The sequence below is a fragment of the Prionailurus bengalensis genome, chromosome C1, assembly GCF_016509475.1.
Source record: "Prionailurus bengalensis isolate Pbe53 chromosome C1, Fcat_Pben_1.1_paternal_pri, whole genome shotgun sequence".
NCBI classification, from domain to species: domain Eukaryota; kingdom Metazoa; phylum Chordata; class Mammalia; order Carnivora; family Felidae; genus Prionailurus; species Prionailurus bengalensis.
In genome coordinates this window covers 187,191,196-187,211,048 of record NC_057345.1, presented here as the reverse complement: position 1 = coordinate 187,211,048, position 19,853 = coordinate 187,191,196, and the positions used below count along the sequence as shown (strand labels likewise).

Sequence of the window (19,853 nt, the reverse complement as noted above, 5' to 3'; positions counted from 1 at the left end):
TTATAGAAACATTGGGAGTTTTTAACAGGTAATTTTCAGAAATCTTCTGATAGTTAAACGTTCAGAAGAAAAGTAGGAACGGGTTTATATCCTACCCTCCTTTCTATCACAATTATTAGGGTCTTACAATCTAAAACTCTTGGGTTCACTTGCACACGCCACTATGCTATGTTCAGAAATCCTCTGGTTGGGATGGGAGTTGAGAGAAGGGTTAAGGCGGACCCAATGGAGCACAGAGAAACCACAGCTATCACAATCAAGATCTTTTCCATTTTGTCATTCCTTATGAGTAAAGTGAGCAAAATAAAGTATGGGACTGCTTAAATGAGGGGTGAGGGACAAGATATTTTTTATGGCTTTTTTTTTTAATGCTAGCTATGTTGATATTTTCATCCTATTCAGCTGAAGGTAGTTCAATCAGTTAGGTTTATGACAAAATATATGTACTCAACAAAATATGGCTGTTGGGGATATGTTGCCTTTGGATATATGTTGCTGTACCTTGACTACAGGAAGAAATATTGATTTAACTGGCTTTAATATCAAGTCAGGTATTTGTTGACACGTGGAAATGAAAAATATCAAATCCATGAACAGCTTGATATATAGGTCAAGTCCTATTTCACCTCCCTCCAAGGGACTGTCCAAAGTCTTCCACTGTATTGGAACTGTGTTCTAATGATGCTTGCCCCAGTCACAGATAACATGAATTTTCATTACAATGGGGTTTGCTACATAAATGAATATTGGTATTGATTTTTATGTAGTATAATTTATTGTAGAAAGTACAGCAAAAAAAAAAAAAGAAAAGAAAATCATTATGTATTTAACTTCTCCCTTTTCCCAACTCTGGAGGCATATCTTGCTTTCCACCAAAGCTATATAATGTTCTCTCCTTTTCACTATCTGATTACTTCTTACTCCCTCTCACAGTGCCTAGTACTGAGTAGACACTCAAAAAAAAGCTGATGAAGAAATGAGCTGAATAAAATGTGGTACCAAAGCAAATGAGGAAAATTCGAAATAATCCCCAGTGTAAGAGAAATAAATTTAAATTTCTTTAATGTTTATTTTTGAGAGAGAGAGAGAGAGAAAGAGAGCAAGACTGGGGGGCGGGGGCAGAGAGAGAGAGGGACAGAGAGAGAGGGAGAATCCGAAGCAGGCTCCAGGCTCTGAGCTGTCAGCACAGACCCACATGTGGGGCTAGAACACATGAACTGTGAGATCATGACCTGAGCTGAAGTCGGACACTGAACTGACTGGGCCACCCAGGAGCCCTGAGAAATAGATTTTAGAAATTGCTTCAAAATGAGTACAGCAAGCAGGCTGAGCCATTGCCAGCTAGCATGTTCAAGGTGTCCAGGCATCTGTGGACCTTCGGTTGGCTCCCTATTGCTAAATGGTCATGAGACTTGTCTAAAATGTCCAGCACCCAGCTCACACACTCCCATCGCTGGGGAATGCCACAGAGACATTTCAATCATTAATTACCTGAAACACCTTCATAAAAGTCCTACAGACGTTCAGCTCTAGGGCAGCTACTGATCAAATTCTGTCCTTCTAAAGGACTGAGAAAGGACCACCATGACTGGGAGCCAATAAAGGCAGAGAGGTTGGCCCACAGCAGCCCAGGGAAAGGGAGTTAGCACAGCTCCAGAATTGGGAGTTACTTTCTTACAGCCAGACTCAGAAGCAGTTTCTGTGCCTTTAACGAGGACATAACCAAGGCTGGGGGAAAAACCAAGAGGGACTACTGAAAAGCTTGCATAGACACTATCCAGTGTCTAAATTCTTAATTTCTTGTTCTCTTTTCTTTTCGCCTCCAGCAACAATGATTACTTTAATAATCAAAGAGTTTCCTATAATTTTTTATAAAGCAATCTATTTGGAATATGTTTTACCACCTGATAGTTTTTTCCTTTGAGTCTTTTTTATTAAAAGCTACAATAATGCATCAAATATAAAAGTTTTGTGGGGCACCTGGGTGGCTCAGTTGGCTGTCAGCACAGAGCCTGATGCAGGGCTTGAACCCACGAACCATAGATCATGACCTGAGCCAAAGTCGGACACTTAACCGAGTAAGCCACCTAGGTGCCCCAAAGTCTTACTGTTTTATTTTTTATTATTTTTTAAATGTTTACTTATTTTTGAGAGAGAGAGACAGAGGATGAGCAGGGGAGGGGCAGAGAAAGAGGGAGACACAGAATATGAAGCAGGCTCCAGGCTCTGAGCTGTCAGCACAGAGCCTGACAGTGGGGCTCAAACCCACAAACCGTGAGATCATGACCTGAGCCGAAGTCAGCTGCTTAACCGACTGAGCCACCCAGGCGCACCCATTTGAAAACATTTTAATTTTTTTTAAAACGTTTATTTATTTTTGAGACAGAGACAGAGCATGAACAGGGGAGGGGCAGAGAGAGAGGGAGACACAGAATCTGAAACGGGCTCCAGGCTCTGAGCTGGCAGCACAGAGCCCGACACGGGGTTCAAACTCATGGACTGTGAGATCATGATCTGAGCCGAAGTTGGACGCTTAACCGACTGAGCCACCCAGGCACCCCTGGAAAACATTTTAAAAGGTAAATCAGCTTCTCTTTGAGAGGGATGACCTGTGGCCATTAATTAATAACTTGGAAACTCATCATAAAAGCGTTTTTGAGTTAACCAAATGGTTTGCTCAATACATCTAATCCTCTATATGCCCTTTGCCTGTGCAACAGTCATCATCTCTGTTTTAGAGCCCAAGGAGTCAAGCATCAGAGACAGTAAAGCACTTTGCCCAGGATTAGACAGCTACTATGCAATGAAGCCACCTCTTGACTCCAATCTGCAGATTCATATCCAATTCTCTGTTCACAGTTAAAACCTCACTAGCTGTACACAGAGCCCAGATTTAACTTGTTGGGCCTCCCCAGCTAAGATATCACCATGGGGAATATACTCTCATCAGGTCAAATTGGTAGTCATGTTCTGTCAAGATTCAAACTTTTTTTAGTTATTGGGCTATGGGCAACATTGTTTATCCCTTGCAAGAACTAAAATGACTTAAGGGAAACTGGGAAAATTCTAAGGTAAGAATGTGTAAGCTCAAAGGCTATAAAAATTCAAGAGCTCAAAACCAAAGATAGCTTCCTTGACTAGACAATAGTTGGTTATAAACTCTGCAACAAAGTACCTCTTCAATGTGAAATTTTACTACTAGGATTTTTTTTTTTTGTTGTTCATTTTTACTAAGAACTGAAACCTACAAAATGACAAACCAGGATTACCCTATTAAAAGACAACTTCAATTGTTCCTTTGTTCTAAGAAACTGTGTTAGGTACTGACTGGCAATATCTACACCTTGATCTTCATATTAATTATGCATTTTTCCTACAAAATTGACTGCCACACTACATGCTGTAAGTCAGATTTGAGAGCTGCCAAGATAAATGTTCCGAATGGTTGACTTTTTAAAGACAACTTGTCAGTTCACCAAATAATTCTGTGGGGGTTTATCCCAGTATATTCTATGTCTCCCCTGTACCTATACTTATGCCTGTAGCAAATATTATAGCTCTTTCCTGATGTATCATCTTACAGCTAAAGCTAAAGATTTTTCCTTTCAACCCTTAATATACAAGTAATGAAACTTACAATTCCTTTTGACACCATCAATTTACTTTGGCCATTATTATCAGTTAATTCCTATATGGATTTGTGTGAAATACCCTGCTTCCTGGGGAGAGAAGTAATTCTGGCCTAGTCCATACAACTAAAACACGGACGACTTTTGTATTATTGACCAAATAAATGTCTTCTTCCCGGAGGTTTGCTTTCATCAATCATATCAATGTCTTATTTCCTTTAGTTAACACCTTATTTTAATGAGGTTTGATTCCAAAACATATAAGAACATACGCACACAAGAGGTACTATATTGAGTAAGCCAAGAGTTCCAGCCAAGTGTCCTATCTTTTACGTGGTACAAAGCGACAGTTTGTAAAAACCACAATGGTAACTATTCATTCCGCCAGCCTTAAAAGGATAGGCATGAACTGCATGCCAGAATGGAAAAGCTTAAGCTTTGAAATCAGACAGCTGGCTTCAAATACCATCTCTACTACCACTATCTTTGTGACCTTGGGCAAACTACTTATCTCCCCTCACAGCTTTCTCATCTGAAAAATGGGGATAACAGATTTGCCTCAAAGGGGCTGTAGAAGAGGCAAACAAGAATTTTGCTATAAAAAACCTAGCATACAACCTGGTATTTTAGCATATACGAAGGAACTGTTCATTTTTTTCCCACCTCCCTGTAAAATGTGATTAGTGATTCATTTTGAATCTGTTGTCTATGCACAAAAAAATAATGTAAAGGATATTAATGCTGGTGCTCCTATGATAGCAAAGAACTGAAACGGTCTAAGCATAGGGAAATGACCACATTAAGGTATATTCATATATTGAAATGTATGCAGTTATTCTAAATATTTTTCCAATAATATTTTATGACAAGGGAAACTGCTCTCCTAGAATTTAAGTGAGGAAAACAGACAAGAAGGTCTGTATAATGATAACAGCTCACATTTACTGAGCATTGACTATGAGCCACGTACCATGCTATGTACTTTACATGTATTACCTTATTAATTCTTACAATAAACCAACTAGATGCATACTATTATTATCCCCATTTTATAGAAAGAGAGACTACAATTTTGATAGTTTGGGCAACTTATAGTCACTATATAAAGTAGCATGGCCAGTACTGGAATCTCAAACTGTCTGATTCCAAAGCATTTTTAACTACTATGTCACACTGATTCTTCAATACAAACTTCCTAGCTCCACCAGGAGACTAGTTTAAACACACACACACACACACACACACACACACACACACACACACAAATGTATGCATGCATGCATACTCAGATCCACACACACATGCATATCTGGAAGGAAAACACACCAGATGCTAGCAATGACAATCTCTGAGTGGTGAAATTTTAGCTGACTTTTAATTATTTTTATCCATTTTAGTATCTTTTCCAAAATGAAGGAGTATGAATTGTTTTTATAATCAGAAAAAAAATTTCAAAGAAGAAAATGTGTGAGTGTACTTTGTAAAATGTGAAATATTACACAAATACAAGTATTTTTATGAAGCCATAGACTTCTAGATTTGACTTATAGATTCAGTGCTAGTATTCCTTCAAAATTTTTTTTCTTTCCACTGAGTCCAAGGTAAAGAGCATGTAAAAAACTATTTTGAGGGGCGCCTGGGTGGCTTAGCTGGTCAAGCATCCGACTCTTGACTTTGGCTCGGGTCATAATCTCACAGTTGCGTGATCAAGTCCCAGGTCCGGCTCTGCATTAGGCGTGGACCCTGCTGAGGGTTCTCTCTCTCCCTCTCTCTTTGCCCCCCCCCCCCCACTGCATGCATGAGAGCATGCACACACTCCCTCTCTCTTAAAAAGAAAAACTATTTTGAATATGAATACAACCAAATGTAGTATGGGAAACACCGTATGTGTATTTGACAGACATTCGATATTAATACAAAAACTGAAAGAGCTTGTGTGAGGGGGAAAAATCTTTTCAAGTAATACAGAATTTTCCACTTAGTGAAAACACATCCATTAGTGACATGATGCCGTTAGTGCATTCCCTGTCATGGTCATGTTAAGTGATACTGTCACGGAGCCATTTACGTAGACACCAGCACACTGTTTGGACATGCCTCAGCCTGATTACTGTCTACCCCAGAAGGTGTGAATATAATGATGTGTTGAAGTGACACCTAAGGAGTGATTTCCTGTCACACCACTGGTACATTTTCAGAGCAATGATTCTATAAAGAGAACTGAATGATGTACAAAAAAGCAATTCCTTTGAACCAAACAAGTTCATATGAATTGAATGTACAGATGAGACAAGAATTTATTCTACCAAATTGTTCTTTTTAAATTAAATTTAAAATAAGGTCATTTAGATATGATTTTAGTAAATTTTTCAAAAGAAAAATGCCATCTAAAAGTAACCCCAAACTAATCTTGTTTCACTTCAAAATGGAGGTTCTAAGATTGGCAATAAGAAGATCAACAATGATAGCATTACTTAGGCATTTGACTAAATATTTCCTGACTCTATCCTCTTAGACAGCCTGGGGAGAAGAAAGGAAACACAAGTGAAAGATTATCAAACTAGTAAGAAAAGAAAAAAGAAAAAAAAAAAGACAAGACAAGACTAACAAAATTCACATACTGATGCCAAGTCTCCTGTAGAGAGTCACAGGTCTCTATCTTTGGCCTGTCCTGGTCAACATTTTATCAATGAGAAAGTACAATTCTCAAATGTGTAATTAATAATAAGTGAAAGAAGTATCACTAATAAATTGAATTTAAAAATTAGAAGTCAAAAATGTCTTGCTAGAGAAGAAAAATGATTTGACCAAAAGAGACAATATGTAACAAGGATAAATGTAAAATCATCTACACAGGTTCACACGATTAACTGCATAAGCACCGAGTAAGGGAGACTTGGCTTTGTAGTAGTTGTTTAAGAAAAGACTTGGAAATTTTATTTGACTTTAGTGACAAACCAACAATGTGCTGGCCCAGGTTTAAAACGGAGGCCAATACAATATTTGACTAGATTAATAAAAGAAGGGTGCCCTGAACAAGGGAGTTTCCTACTGCTCAGAGAACTCAGGAGGAGGGAGTGGAGTTGAAGATCCTCGCTTTTAAAACAGCATGGGCAGAGCAGTGGGCGACCAGAGGAGTGTTAACAGGATGGGAGATTTCAGTTCAGAGAGCTAGGACCACGTATGCCTGAAAAGAGAAGACTCTGAGTAGCAGGTCCAATAGCTACGGTCAAATATTTGAAGAGCTACCACACAGAAGGTGTCTATTCTGTGGCACTCCAAAGGGTGACAAAAGACAAACGGGGAAGCTGCAGGGAAGCAGATTTCAACATTTTTGTCTGCCTGTGCTTCATAATGAGTACTGGTCCAACCACACATGAGACTAGGTCCAAATCTAAAGGCGCTTAAGAACTAGAAGCATTGTGATGACTGTCAAAATTCCTCAGCATAGCAAAATCGTGAAGTTCTCGCTCCTGGCAGCGTTCAAATGGCAGCTGGCTGACTGGGATACCACGGAAAGGAATCCTGCATTTGTGGGGGGACATTAAACCATAGCACCCTCTATCCCCTTCCAACGCACATTCTACGCTTCTAATTTCACATTAGTAACTTTCATGAAGATAGTCCTAGGGCTTTATGGATGCAATATCTAAAAATGCCTGCCTTAATAAATGAGAAATAACTATAAATTTAAATGCAATCTGGAAGAGTCCAGAAGGTGAAATTCTACCAAAGTTTGGAAATTATAAATTAATGTTGTCATGGCAACCTTAGTTGATATCATCCATCGCAGCTGAAACAGTTCTTGCTCTGGGACTATCAAAACAATAAGCGAGTTTATATATTCAATGCTACAAACCAGCACTAAATGATATTTTTAATGCTTTTATTTTTAATTTTGGGGGCAATTGATTTGCATTTTCTCCTTGAGAGTTTACAGTTTTCACATGACACTATACTGAGGCTATCATATTACAGTGCGGGGGGAGGGGGTCAATTGCATCAAGAGCTGAGGAAGTCACTGGGAGACCCATGCGTGCACTGAATTCAGTCCACTATTCAGACCTCACAGGGGAAGTAAATAGAAGGGACAAAGACCTTCTAGATCAGGATGTTAGCAGCCACAATAGCCAGCATAACATCTACTGTTCCCTTAAAAATTACAGGACTGCCCACATTCCTATAATAACATTCATCGATCAGAAGTGGCAGTATGTCAGATCAGAGTATTTCACAGCTGTTTACGGCTCTTCAATAAATGCGTTTTCTCAGCTATGTATTAGAAATCACTACAACCAGCCCACACTGAGAACAATATTGCCTCCGATCAAAACCACTCTTTCCTTAGTATACTAAAGCTTTTCCTCCCTTCTTGTAAGCAACAAAGACTACAACAAAAGAACTTTCCAAACATCCACAGTTAAGGAAAGAATGGCTCCAACAAAATGAGTGTGAAATCTGTCCCCAGTGTCTAATTTGTATATGAATCTTCCTTTTCAGGGTATTTTAGTGACTTCCTTTATTTGTAATGTATCAGCAAAGAATAGAAATAAAAGTTTATTTTGATGGCAGTGCACCTGGCTATTCAGAGATTCAAAAACTTGCTTTGTTTATTCTTATGCTATCCTGGCAGACGATGTAAACAAGCCTTTTTTCCATGCCTTCATGCTGTACTCATAATCCCAGATGAATATTTTCACAAATGCAAACCATTAGGTAGGACTGGCCCTAAGCAAACCATGAAGGCAACTTCCTTATGGTCCTTTGTCACCCTTGCATGGGTGAAATCTGGGCCCCTTGACCCAGATTGCTTTTTCTCTTCCTTATCAGTTTTGGGTAAGGGTCTATAAAATGATTCAACCTAAAGAACACACATCTAACAAGTTTATGTTACCACTTCCCTAGCGTTTGCATTTTAGGCCCTGCTGCTGGGCACTTTATATCTTTTTTTATTTAGTCATAACAAAACAAGCGGGTATTATTAATTTCACTTCATATATAAGAAAATGGAGATTCAGGAAGATTAAATAATTTAAATAATATAGACAGTCAGTTACATAAGTCAAAACCAAGTCTTTCAAGTGACAAATTTGTCCTCTTTTTTCCGATAAACCATATTGATCTTAGGAAAGGGAGTAGAGTTTGTATAATGTAGGCTTTCACGTATTACAGAGCAGGAAAAGAGAAGCTGTTGATATCTGAACTGCCCTTTCCAGTAGTACAGAGTCTGAAATCACACCACGAAGGCTACCTTTCTCATCTACACACGAGACCATCCTTCCCACAGGAGACAAAGAAGTGGATGTATCATAATTTAGGAAAAACAGCCCTATTTTTGCTTTCCTCTTCTCTTCCCAAGTTGCACATATGGTACAAATGGGACCCAGAGGCCAGTGGGGCAGCTCATTAATAAGCAGTGCTCAGTGTCATGGGTCTGGAACCAGGTAACAGCCAGTATCCAGGCAAGCTATTCAAACATCTATCAAACTGAGTTTCCTGCCCATTGCTGGCAGGTGTCGGTATTGAAGAAGCCTGGAAGTGAGCAGCAGGGGACTTACCTTTAAGGCTTGTAGCTCAGCTGCAAGACTACTGTCCTAAGAAAGCGTGGAAGTACATGATGGGACCCTTACCTAAGGCAACTTGGGATTCTTACATGAAAACGAAAAGCAGGGACTTGGGAATGAAGGAGACAAAGTGAAATCTGGGGCACAAAGTGAAAATGTGGTACCCAAGAATGAGGCTGAGCTCTGGCTTCCTAGGCAAACTGCAGGGCCGATCCCATGGAGAGTCCCTAAGGTACATATGCAAGGGAGTGGCAACCCTCCTGCAAAGAACCTACACTGGTCCCACACCCTGCAGATGGGGGAACAATAACCACATCGACTTGGTCGCCATTTTTCTCAGGCCCTTTTCTGTACATATGTGACTTTCAAACTTTTCTTTTTAGCACATGAAACTTTCTCCGTTTGTATACTAATGCCTAATAAGTAGACACAAATAAAAACAACTGCTCAAAGGGATTCTGCCCTGAAATGAAGGGCTTAACAGAACAATCTGCAAAAGACCAGGAGAGAAGGCACTGAGTCACTCTGCCTATCAGACTTCGCTGGAATCCGATCCTGCTGAACCTTTATCATGATAGTTATGGTTTCTTCCCCTCACCTCCAGGTATCTCCCTCTTGCTCCAACTCGATAAGCTCTGGTTTCTATCACTGGTTGGCTTTTCCACTGTGAAAACATAAACCTTTGTGTATCTCCTAGGACACCATATATTATCTTCTGGGTCTTTCTGACCACTCTCATGCCCTTAGCCTTTTGGGCCAACTGATCCACAGACTGCTGCTCTTAGTATCTTAAGTGCTTTACCAACAGTTGTTTGGCACATCACTTTGTTTGATGCACAATGACTCTATAGCACACATATTGTTAAGGCTCAAGACCTACTGGTTCATTAGTTTGTTCAGAATTCCAGAGCTAGACAGTGGGGAAGCTGGGCCTTGGCCCACCAGAAGGGATCAATGGCAGGACGGGGCATCTCAGAGACCTGGGCAAGGCTCCCGGTGCTCCACCTGGTGCCACACAAGTTGAAGGCTTCTCAGGAATGTGCCTCGACCTGCCCTTCCCCAGCTCCTACAGTTTATCTCAAATCTTCCCTCTACTACACAAGTATCCCTGCTTCTCACTCCTGACAGCGACTGGGTAGGCTAGGGAGACAGATGTGCTTTAATCATGATTTCAGCACTGTGCACATTGTATGCATGACTCCTGGCTGTAGCTTTCACAATCTGTTTCTTTGATTCCGAATCTTATCTAAAGCACTTTGTATCTCTGGATTTAAGAAACTGAGCAATTGCTGCTTCTCTATATCTGTAGGGTTGACTTAATCATTCAACAAGCTCACGGGCTTGGCTCATACAGGATGCATCTCCTGGGAATGAGGAGATGTTCTGTAACAATGCTGTCCAACAGAACTATAATAAGAGCCACACAGGCAATTTAAACATTTCTAGTAGCCATGTTAAAAAAAAGGTAAAGATAAATATGTGAAGTTAATTTTAATAATATATTTTATTTAAACTACTATATCCAAAATATTACTGTTTCATTAAGTAACCAATATTTAAATCTTTTAATGATATACTTTACATCTTTTTCTCATATACAGTCTTTGAACTGTGGTGTATTTTACTCTCACAAAACATCTCACATTATTTCAAGTGCTCCACAGCCACATGCAGCTAGTGGCTACAGTACTGGCTAGCATAGTTCTATAATCTCTTCTCTGTTCCCATCTTTCCTCTCATTTCTTTCCTGTAACAACTCGTTTCCTCTAGTAAGGATGCCATGGGCAGGGGCAGGGACCAGGATCGTTAGAGAAGACTTTGATACACACACGAAGGGAGAGCCCAGATCACAAAGGAGCTTTTGTGCCATGCTAGGAAGCTTAGATTTTATCCTGGAGACTGCTTCTCTGACTCTGCTGAAGGATTTTAAGCAGCAGAGAGTCGTGACCAAATCTGCCTTTTAGAAAGGCAGCAGTGTGGGGAATGGATTGGAGGCAGGCCAAGCAGAAGGCAGAGGCCAGTTATGAGGCCCCTGCAGTAATCCTCAAGGGAAGTGATGAGGGCCTAGACCAAAGCAGTAATGGTGGTGGTCTTGACAGGTCAGGGCAGATTCCAATGAGATTGAGAGATATGGCTTCTATAGGCCTTGGTGATCAATGAAATGTAGGGGTTGAGGAAGAGGGAGGAATCTAGAACGACTCCCAGATTTAAAAACTGGTGAAGTGGGTTTCATTGACTAGAGAGAAAATACATTAGGAATATGCTGTAAATGGAAAGCAGGAGAGAGGAATGCCTCAGAAAACAAGTGGACAAAGTTTCAAAGAGCAGAGAGTAATCACAAAGGCATACAGGTCAAAAATCAGAAGAGAATCCTAGACAAAGGATCTGCCAGTTTGAAGGTCAGAGGTGGTCATCGTGAGAGGACAGGACTGTGGGGGTTTGGAGAGAAAGGGGAAAAAGGGATGTGCAGTTACTGTGTAAGAACAGGTCCTTCTGACAACAGCAATGGGATGGAACACAACCAGACCAAGAGGGAAGGGGCCAAGGGGATTTTGCTCGTCTTGTCTTCTGTTTTTATAAAAGATGAGAAGACTTGCGCGTGTTAATGCGCTGAAAGAAAAGGTTGGTTGAGACCCTGAAGAAAAGAGAGATAATGGAACAAGGTCCCTGAGGAAGCAGGAAGGGATGTTGTCCAGAGAGATTAGTCTCCGACTACAGATAATAAAGGGAAGAAAAGGTGTGACGAGGAAGAACCTGCCATTTATAAGGAAGATATAACATTACCGTTGCAAAACTATTTTTCTTTATTTAGAAATAGAAATGAAATACAATTTTAAAAATATGTATTTATTTTTGAGAGAGACAGGTGTGAGTGGGAGAGGGGCAGAGAGACAGAGGGAGACACAGAATCCGAAGCAGGTTCCAGGATCTGACCTGTCAGCATAGAGCCCAATGCGGGACTCGAAGTCAAGAGCCAAGAGATCATGACCTGAGCCGAAGTCTGACATTTAACCAACTGAGCCACCAATGCACCCCAAGTTACACAGGAAGGCTTTTTAAAAATAGTCCTACATATCATGTAGAAAATCAGATAAATACTGAGCATAGAAGTCACTAGTTTCCTGGAGCCCAATTTGTGGTCTTGGTATACTACCAAGCCTTTTGCATACCTTTGGGCTCTAACTAAATCACCTCAGGTTACTCAGGAGAGCCAGAGCGGTTGTTTATAGTTTGTGGCCTCTCTGGTTGGTCAGTGTCTGTGCTGAACTGATAGGTAAACATTTCAGTATCACCACACATTACTTGGCAGAGCGGTGTAAGAAAAAAAGCAGTGTAAGAAAGTGCGGTATAAGAAAGCCCAGACTTGTGGGGGTGAGACACCAAACAGACTCTCCTGCAACTTATCAACGATGCAGATTCAATCAAATTCTGTAACTTTCCTGACTTTAGTATCTCCCTCTTTTAAAAGGTACATAATCTATACCTTGCAAGATAACCCTGAGGTTTAAATGAGATAATCAATAAGTGATACCTATCATGATGGTGATAATTGTATTCACTTTGTTCTGAATTTCTAGCATTGGGCTCTGCTGCTGCTGAATCTATGCTTTGCAACAATCAACATCTTGATCCCTAAGGAGAATTAAACCACCAATCGTACTGTTAGGAAAGGTCCTTAAAAATCCTAATGGCCGTCTGGGGACGCCTGGGTGGGTCAATCAGTTGAGCGTCCAACTCTTGATTTTGGCTCAGGTCATGATCTCCCGGTTCGTGGGATCGAGCCCTGCATCGGGCTCTATGCTGACAGTATGGAGCCTGCTTGAGATTTTCTCTCCCTCTCTCTCTGTCCCTCCCCAGCTTGCTTGTGCACATGTTCTCTCTCTCTCTCTCTCAAAATAAATAAACTTAAAAAAAATCCTAATGGCCATCTGATGTTTGTGTCCTTTCTTCATCACGATACACATTCAGTCTCAGCCCTCAAACGCAGGGGTGACATCTGCTCTACACCTAACTCACTACTCAACCTTTCTAGGCTTCAATATTGCTCTTCAGTAAGGCAGGGGTAATAAAAGTATGTACTTCAGAGCACTGTTTTGAGGAAAAAAGGAGATAAGGCATGTATTTAAATGAGACACTACGTATTATAGCATGTGCTTGAATACATTTAGTCATGTGGGGCTTAGCCACCTCATGAAATAGCACAATCTCTTAATAGGACCACCTTTCTTACACTGACCCCAAATCTGTCTTCCCTGAAACGTAAACCCATTGGTCCAAGTTTTACAGCTCATGGGAATTCTTCTACAGAATCAGAACTAGGGTTCTGTATAATAGTATGTTTACTCATTCATTGAGCTCTGCTGGATGCACTGGGCAGTGTCTCACAGATGGCTGGCTACTTGAGATCACAATCAGGGCAGACCTCTCCCTATGTAGAGCACTATCAAAGTTTCAACTTTCAGCTGTGTCTCCATAATGCAGGAGACCTTTTTGAGCATTCTGAGCAAGTTGGATGCTACCCAGGAATGCACTGGTTATACTGCTTACAAGATTTATTTTGTGATTTATGTCATGGTCAGTTCAGCACTTGGCACCAAAAGTAATTATTGCTGGGATCTGTAGATGCTTTAAGTTTCATTATTGAACGCTGCAGCCCACCAATGCCCAGGAGAGCTCTGGTGGGATTTCAGCTTAGGAGCAGTGGCAGGGTAAAAGAATACTGATACTGGACTCAGAACTCTAGAATAGGCCTGCCCTTCCCTACCCCCACACCCAGCCACCATTCCCTTACCCCTGTACTCCCAATGATAGCTACTGAACTCTTGCAATAAACAACTCAAGATCCCCACCATATCCCAGGAAAGGAAATTTTCCCTTCTGAGCTCTCTTAGACCTTTGTTTCTGGGATACATTTGTCATTTCTCCTGTTAGACTATAAACTCCTTCCTGGCAAAAAACAGGGTCTTGTACAAGGTGAGTCTTATTGGAAGTTTGAAGAATTTAATTTTGTCCTGAACACAGTATGATGGGTGCCAACTCTTCCCTACCTTACCTTTCATCCCTGCTTGAATCCCCAGATGATTTTTTTTTAATTTACAAGGAAGTTTTAAAATGAAAAAGGTTGGGCAGTCCTGTGATACAGTCTGGGATTTTATGGCCGATTAGCTGAACTTTTATTTAACTGAGAACTCTAGCCTAATTGTTTTATGTATAAAATACTGGCATAAAGCCTGAATACTTTTATTTTTTGCTCACTACTGGGACCCATCACTCCACCTTAAAATAACGACAGCCTCCTTAATTCCAACTCACAACTGCCAGCCTCCATCATTATCTCAAGACTGGAAAATGCCGAGGCCTCAGAATCTCACAGCTGATGAATGGAGAGGCTGATTAGAACCACAGAAGAAAAATGAGAAAAACTCCTTGACAGATGCCTCCTTCAAATGCCTCTCCCTTTTATCCAATGTCAACATTAATTTCTATGTTAACAAATATTTATTGAGGTCATGACTAGGTGTCAAGCTGCAAGCTAGGCTCTGGGGACACAATGGTGAGCAGTACACAGGCAATATCAAAGCCCATTATTTAGAAAAAATTCACCCTTATGGCTTATTGACTCCACTGGTATACTTATCAAGAGCTTCCTATGCCAAGGGCCATAGACGGTTAAAGGATAGCATGCAAGTTAGAACAGTGCCCTCAAGGAACTTTCAGTCTAGTTGGAAAAGCAAGAATTAAGCATACAAGAGTACCGGAGAGTACCTGATGGTCTAAAGGGATGGTGCGGACAAAAGGGCAGAAGAAGAAGAAACCAGTGAGTAACATGATCAGGCTGACTTTAACTGGGAGATGGTTGTTAGGTTAGAGGAAAAAGGAAAAAAAAATGTTCTAAAAAGCAGAGCATGAACAAAAGGGTACAAAGTCATCTTAGAAGGGCAGTGAGATCCGATTACCAGGAATAGAAGGCTCATGTTGGAAAGGACTAGAAAATAAACTTGGTAAACCAAATTTGGGCAAGACTGTAAAGTACATTCAAACCAGGTTGAGAGGTGGAACTAAAGGCAAGGGCATGGAAAGTATATGAACTAGTGGAAAGAGTACTGGCTTTAGAATCATATAAACCTGAGGTCAACACAGCCTTCCAGCGAGACAATCCTTGGAGAGGAGTTCTAAGGAGAAGAGTTTAGGAAGGCTGATGTGGTGGGAGCACACAGAGTGGGGAGAACTCAATTAGTGAGAGACCAAGGTACAGCTCACTCTAATCATCCTAGAACAGAGATGGCCATGGACCTGGGCTATCCAGGAGAGTGAGGAATGCAGAGGAGATATGGGGACCGGTTCAGAGACACTATTAAAAAGGAAAAGTTAACAGAACTTGATGCACAGTATGAAAGAAGGAGGAGCCAGAGGATGGTCCCTGGGTCTCAAGTCCAGGTGACAAAGAGAATGCCGAGTATCAAGGAAAATCTTCTCATTGTGAAAGGAATAGGTTTAGCAAAGAATACAAAAACTTTGTGTCAGGCATGCAGCCTTTAGTCTGACAGCAGGGCATCCACCATGAAAAGTCTATTAAACAGGTGCATAAATGGGAACAGAGTTTGTCTATACTAGAGACAAAAATTTGCATGCTATACAAATAGGTAACACCATCATATTTAAGAAAAACATTTTGAAGTTTTTATTTATTTAAGTAATCTCTAAACCCAACGTGGGGCTCAAACTCACAACCCTGAGATCAAAAGTCACATGCTCCTCTGACTGAACCAGCCAGGCACCCCATGTTTAAGAATTTTTTATTAGAAAATAAAAATACTAGCTGTTGAACAAAAATAATGGAAATGACATAAATAGTAGAGAGAAACACATCTTCACAGACTATTATTCTTAGCTATGGTACTTAGGGGATCCTATCCATTACAACACTGAATGAATAAACTGGAGAAATACGGCATATGGCCTATTTACATAACAAGCATCACAACTCCAAATTAGCCATTTTGATGTGTCAAGGAAATAACACCTTCATAGCAGACTACTTCAAAAAAGGAAAGAAAAAAGAAAGGTTTGTTTTTCCTCTATAATTATGTGTACTTGGTCTTTAACTGTTTGTGTCATGAAAATCATATTTTAATTGTGTGATTACACTCTAAGGCATAACAGTGATGGAATGAATTGATTAGCTGAATTATGCACAATCATTCAAAAATCAATAAACAGCCTCCATCACTTAAGTCTTTCCATATTATGTATCTTCCCTCATGTCCTGTGCCACGCTTATAAAAGTGGCTATTCTGTGCACAAAAATTGTAACAGACATATGATATAATTATCACAGTCAGGAAAGGGTCTACAGAACAGGACAGGGCAGTGAGCAGGCAATATCTTTCTATTGCATACAAAACCCACTCCACTTTTATCAATGTGGCCAGACAGGTGGTGGCAGCCTGGATCTTACTACCAGCAACCTCAACTTCTTCCATTTTATCAAAACTGTAACCAAAAGTTCTTGTCCTAGCTCACATCATGAGATGCTGATTCAAATTATGTAAAGAAAATAGAATAAAGACCACCAAGGCGCCTTTCACACATATGCCATAAGTGAAAATTCATTGTTAATGACAGGACCATTCTATGATCACAGACTGAGAAACTGATAAAACTTAGAACCAAAAATGAGACATCTCTAAAGCTTAACTTCTTACAGTGAGTATTTCTATCTGCACAGCAAAATTGATCTAGGAGATGCTTCCGACTGGCAGCACTTCAAAGACTGCAATGGTGTGGCCTAAGCATTTTCTTTCCCTGATCATCATGAGGTGGTGGAACAGCTTCACAAGCCCATAGATACCCATCCCCACAATGGCCACTTGAAAACCAGTGGGAACACAGAAGCAAATCAATTTAAGACTTTCACTAGGGATCTCCCTAAAACAACGTAAATACAAAAGGAGTCTCGACTGTCTAAATTAGTACGTTAAACTAATTGATCCCTAGGAAATAATTTAATATTTTCAGAGGCAGGGATTAAAGAAAGAAAAAAGGAGTATATTACTCCTTTCCCAGATGTTGAGTTTTTACTATGCTCTTAAATATTCTTTGCATTCAAGTCATTTGTATTTTTATGCAAATTATCTTTGGGGCTAGTCGTGTGTGTGTGTGTGTGTGTGTGTGTGTGTGTGTGTGTGTAAAGCCACACAGATACAGAATTTGATATATTTTACATTCTATTCTCCATAAAATAGGTTTTAACAAAGCTTGAGTTTAATCCAAAACACTAATTAGAGATTGCAGCAATGTTTGCTTTGTTTAAATAGAAAATCATTCCCAAAGTTGATTTTGCCCAAGTTAAAGATCCAATAAATATTAACATACACAGATATTATTTAACAGTACAGTTACTTGTTAAAACTGCCCCATGCATGCAACACACTGCTTTCTGGTTTAATGATACAGTTTTATAAAGCCAATGAAATACTTTATCCAGAAGGCAACCTTAGTCTTTAATTTTCAGAGAATCTTTCACAATAATTGGATTTGCTGCTTGAATATTTTCTTTTTCAGAATGAAGCAATTTCTGACTTCCTGTCCTCTTTTTTTCCCTGCCATATTGCACATCTGCTTAATCTCCAGAAAATAAAATCAATCAGAATGGCAATGAATTGTTCCTCTAAGACCAACTAAAACCATGTCATAAAGGTCACACAACCATACTCTTTCAAATACTGGAATAAGCCTTTTCCTCTGCATAGGTTCTAAAATGTGAGTCTCTTTTTTTTTTTTTTTTTTTTTTTTACTTTTGAGAGGACTAGTAAAGTTAACATAACATTTAATTTTTTTTAAATAAGTGAAAAATATTACATACAACATTTCACGTAAAGAAAGAGGCTGTGTTTGAAGTTCAAGGTTTTTCACTAGTTCTCAAGCTACAGATTCTGTAATACACTGAAAAGAAAATGCTGTACCGAAAGAATCTTTACAGCGTCAGGTCTCCAAAACCTTGACATCCGCTGAAACCAGGACTGCTGGGAACTGAAAGCTCACGAAGTTCACAAACACACACACCCCAACCCCCCAAGAACGGGAAGCCTCCACTTGCGAAGATGTGAAGCCTCGGTAGCATCTCGGTCCCGGTGAAGTCTCAGCCCTTCACCTCCTACGTCTGCAGTAAGTATAAACAACCCAACACGGTGCGAGCGAGCAGGGCCGATCTTCTGAGGCACGCAAAGTCTAGCGTGCTGAGGGCGCGAAGAACGCTCTCCGCGTTTCTGAAACAACTGACGCCTTGGGCTTCAGTCCGCCGCCGCCGCCGGATCCGAGCCCCGGCCGCCGCCTGCGGACTCCGGGTCCACAAGCCCGGACGCGGCGGCGCGACCGCTCTGTCCCGCGGCCGGGTCGCCCGGCGTCTGCCCGCGTCACCCCGCCTGCCATCGCGGCGACTTCGCGGCCACCGCATCCCGCTCCCGCCGGGCGCCGGGACGCGGTCGAGGGTGGGCCGGTCCCGGCTGAGGCGGGCAGCTCCGCGGCTCCGAGCGAGGGAGGAGGGCGGCGGGTGGCCGTGGGTCTCACTCCGCCCCGTGAGTGGAAGGGGGCGCTCGCGCCGGGGAGGGCCGGCGAGGGACCGCGGCCGATTCAGATCCGGGGCGGGCGGGTCCACGTCGGAGCGCGGCGGCCACACGCTCGCCCTGGGCGCGCAAATGTGCGCCGGACCCGGCACCTCCTCCCGCCCGCCGGCTCGTTCGCTCGCGCCGGCCTGAGAAAGGAAGGACGGCGACCTCCGCGTCCGGTCTGTGCCGCCAGCCCGCGTCGGCGCCGAGCGGGGGCCACACCCAGCGCCCCGAGAGGCGGCGGGGGCTGGGCGGCCCAGGCTGCGGAACGCTCGGCCCGGGCCGAGCCTCCGTCCCGGCCGCCCAGGCCCCGCCGCGTCCGCCTGAGCCCCGCATCCCGGTCCGGGCCCGGCGCGCGGGGAGGGGGAGTCCCGGGCGGCGGCGGCCGCGAGTCCCGGGCTTACCTCTGTGCCGAGCGTTGGTCGCTCTGTCCCGGGCCGGGAGACGGCGGCCGGGGGCGCGGTCGCCGGGGGAGGCGCAGCAGCAGTAGCGGCCCCTGCGGCGCGGAGGGCGGGCCGAGCGGGAGCCGCTGCCTGGGCCGCGCGCCGTCCGGAGCTCGCCCCGCGCTGCCGGCGCTCGCGGCGGAGGGCGCAGCCAGCTCGGCCCCCGGACTGGATTCCTTCACTGACACAACTCAGGATCGGCCCGCTCCACGCAGGGACACTCCCGCCCCTCGCAGGCTGCTCCCGCCCGCCGGCCGACCGGCCAGCCCGCCCCTCAGTGTCACTCACCCAGGCGCACACACCCCGAGCCGGCGCCCCTCGCTCCCGCTCGCACACACAGCGCGCTGCTCACGCCTCTCTCGGGTTTTGTATCCGCTCACACGCACGTTCTGACACAGATGCCTTCCCTCCACACGCCCTCCCTAGCTCCTTTTCCCACCCCACTTTCTAGAAGAATCCCCGTACAGCTTCCGCACTTTGCTTGCTTGCCCCACACCTACCTCGTCGCCTCTCCCCAATCCTCCACCTCACTTAAACTGCCCCTGCTATTCAAAGATTTTGTCACAACCCGCACGTGTTGCAGGAGAGTCGTCCTCCCACACGAGGGAA

The 19,853-nt window shown here is 42.6% G+C and overlaps 1 protein-coding gene across 6 annotated transcripts in view; it reads right to left on the bottom strand.

Annotated features, from left to right (window-relative positions):
- SPATS2L (spermatogenesis associated serine rich 2 like) overlaps positions 1–19,584 on the bottom strand; it is a 172,895-nt gene extending 153,311 nt beyond the window's left edge. The window contains exon 1 of one of the 6 annotated variants that reach the window (XM_043577430.1): positions 19,533–19,584. The gene's annotated coding sequence lies outside the window, so the exon portion shown is untranslated. Of the gene's footprint in view, positions 1–19,205 lie in introns of all 6 variants that reach the window. The other 5 variants (XM_043577426.1, XM_043577431.1, XM_043577427.1 and 2 more) reach the window with 5 other exon arrangements.
- Between the last annotated feature and the right edge of the window lie 269 nt (positions 19,585–19,853).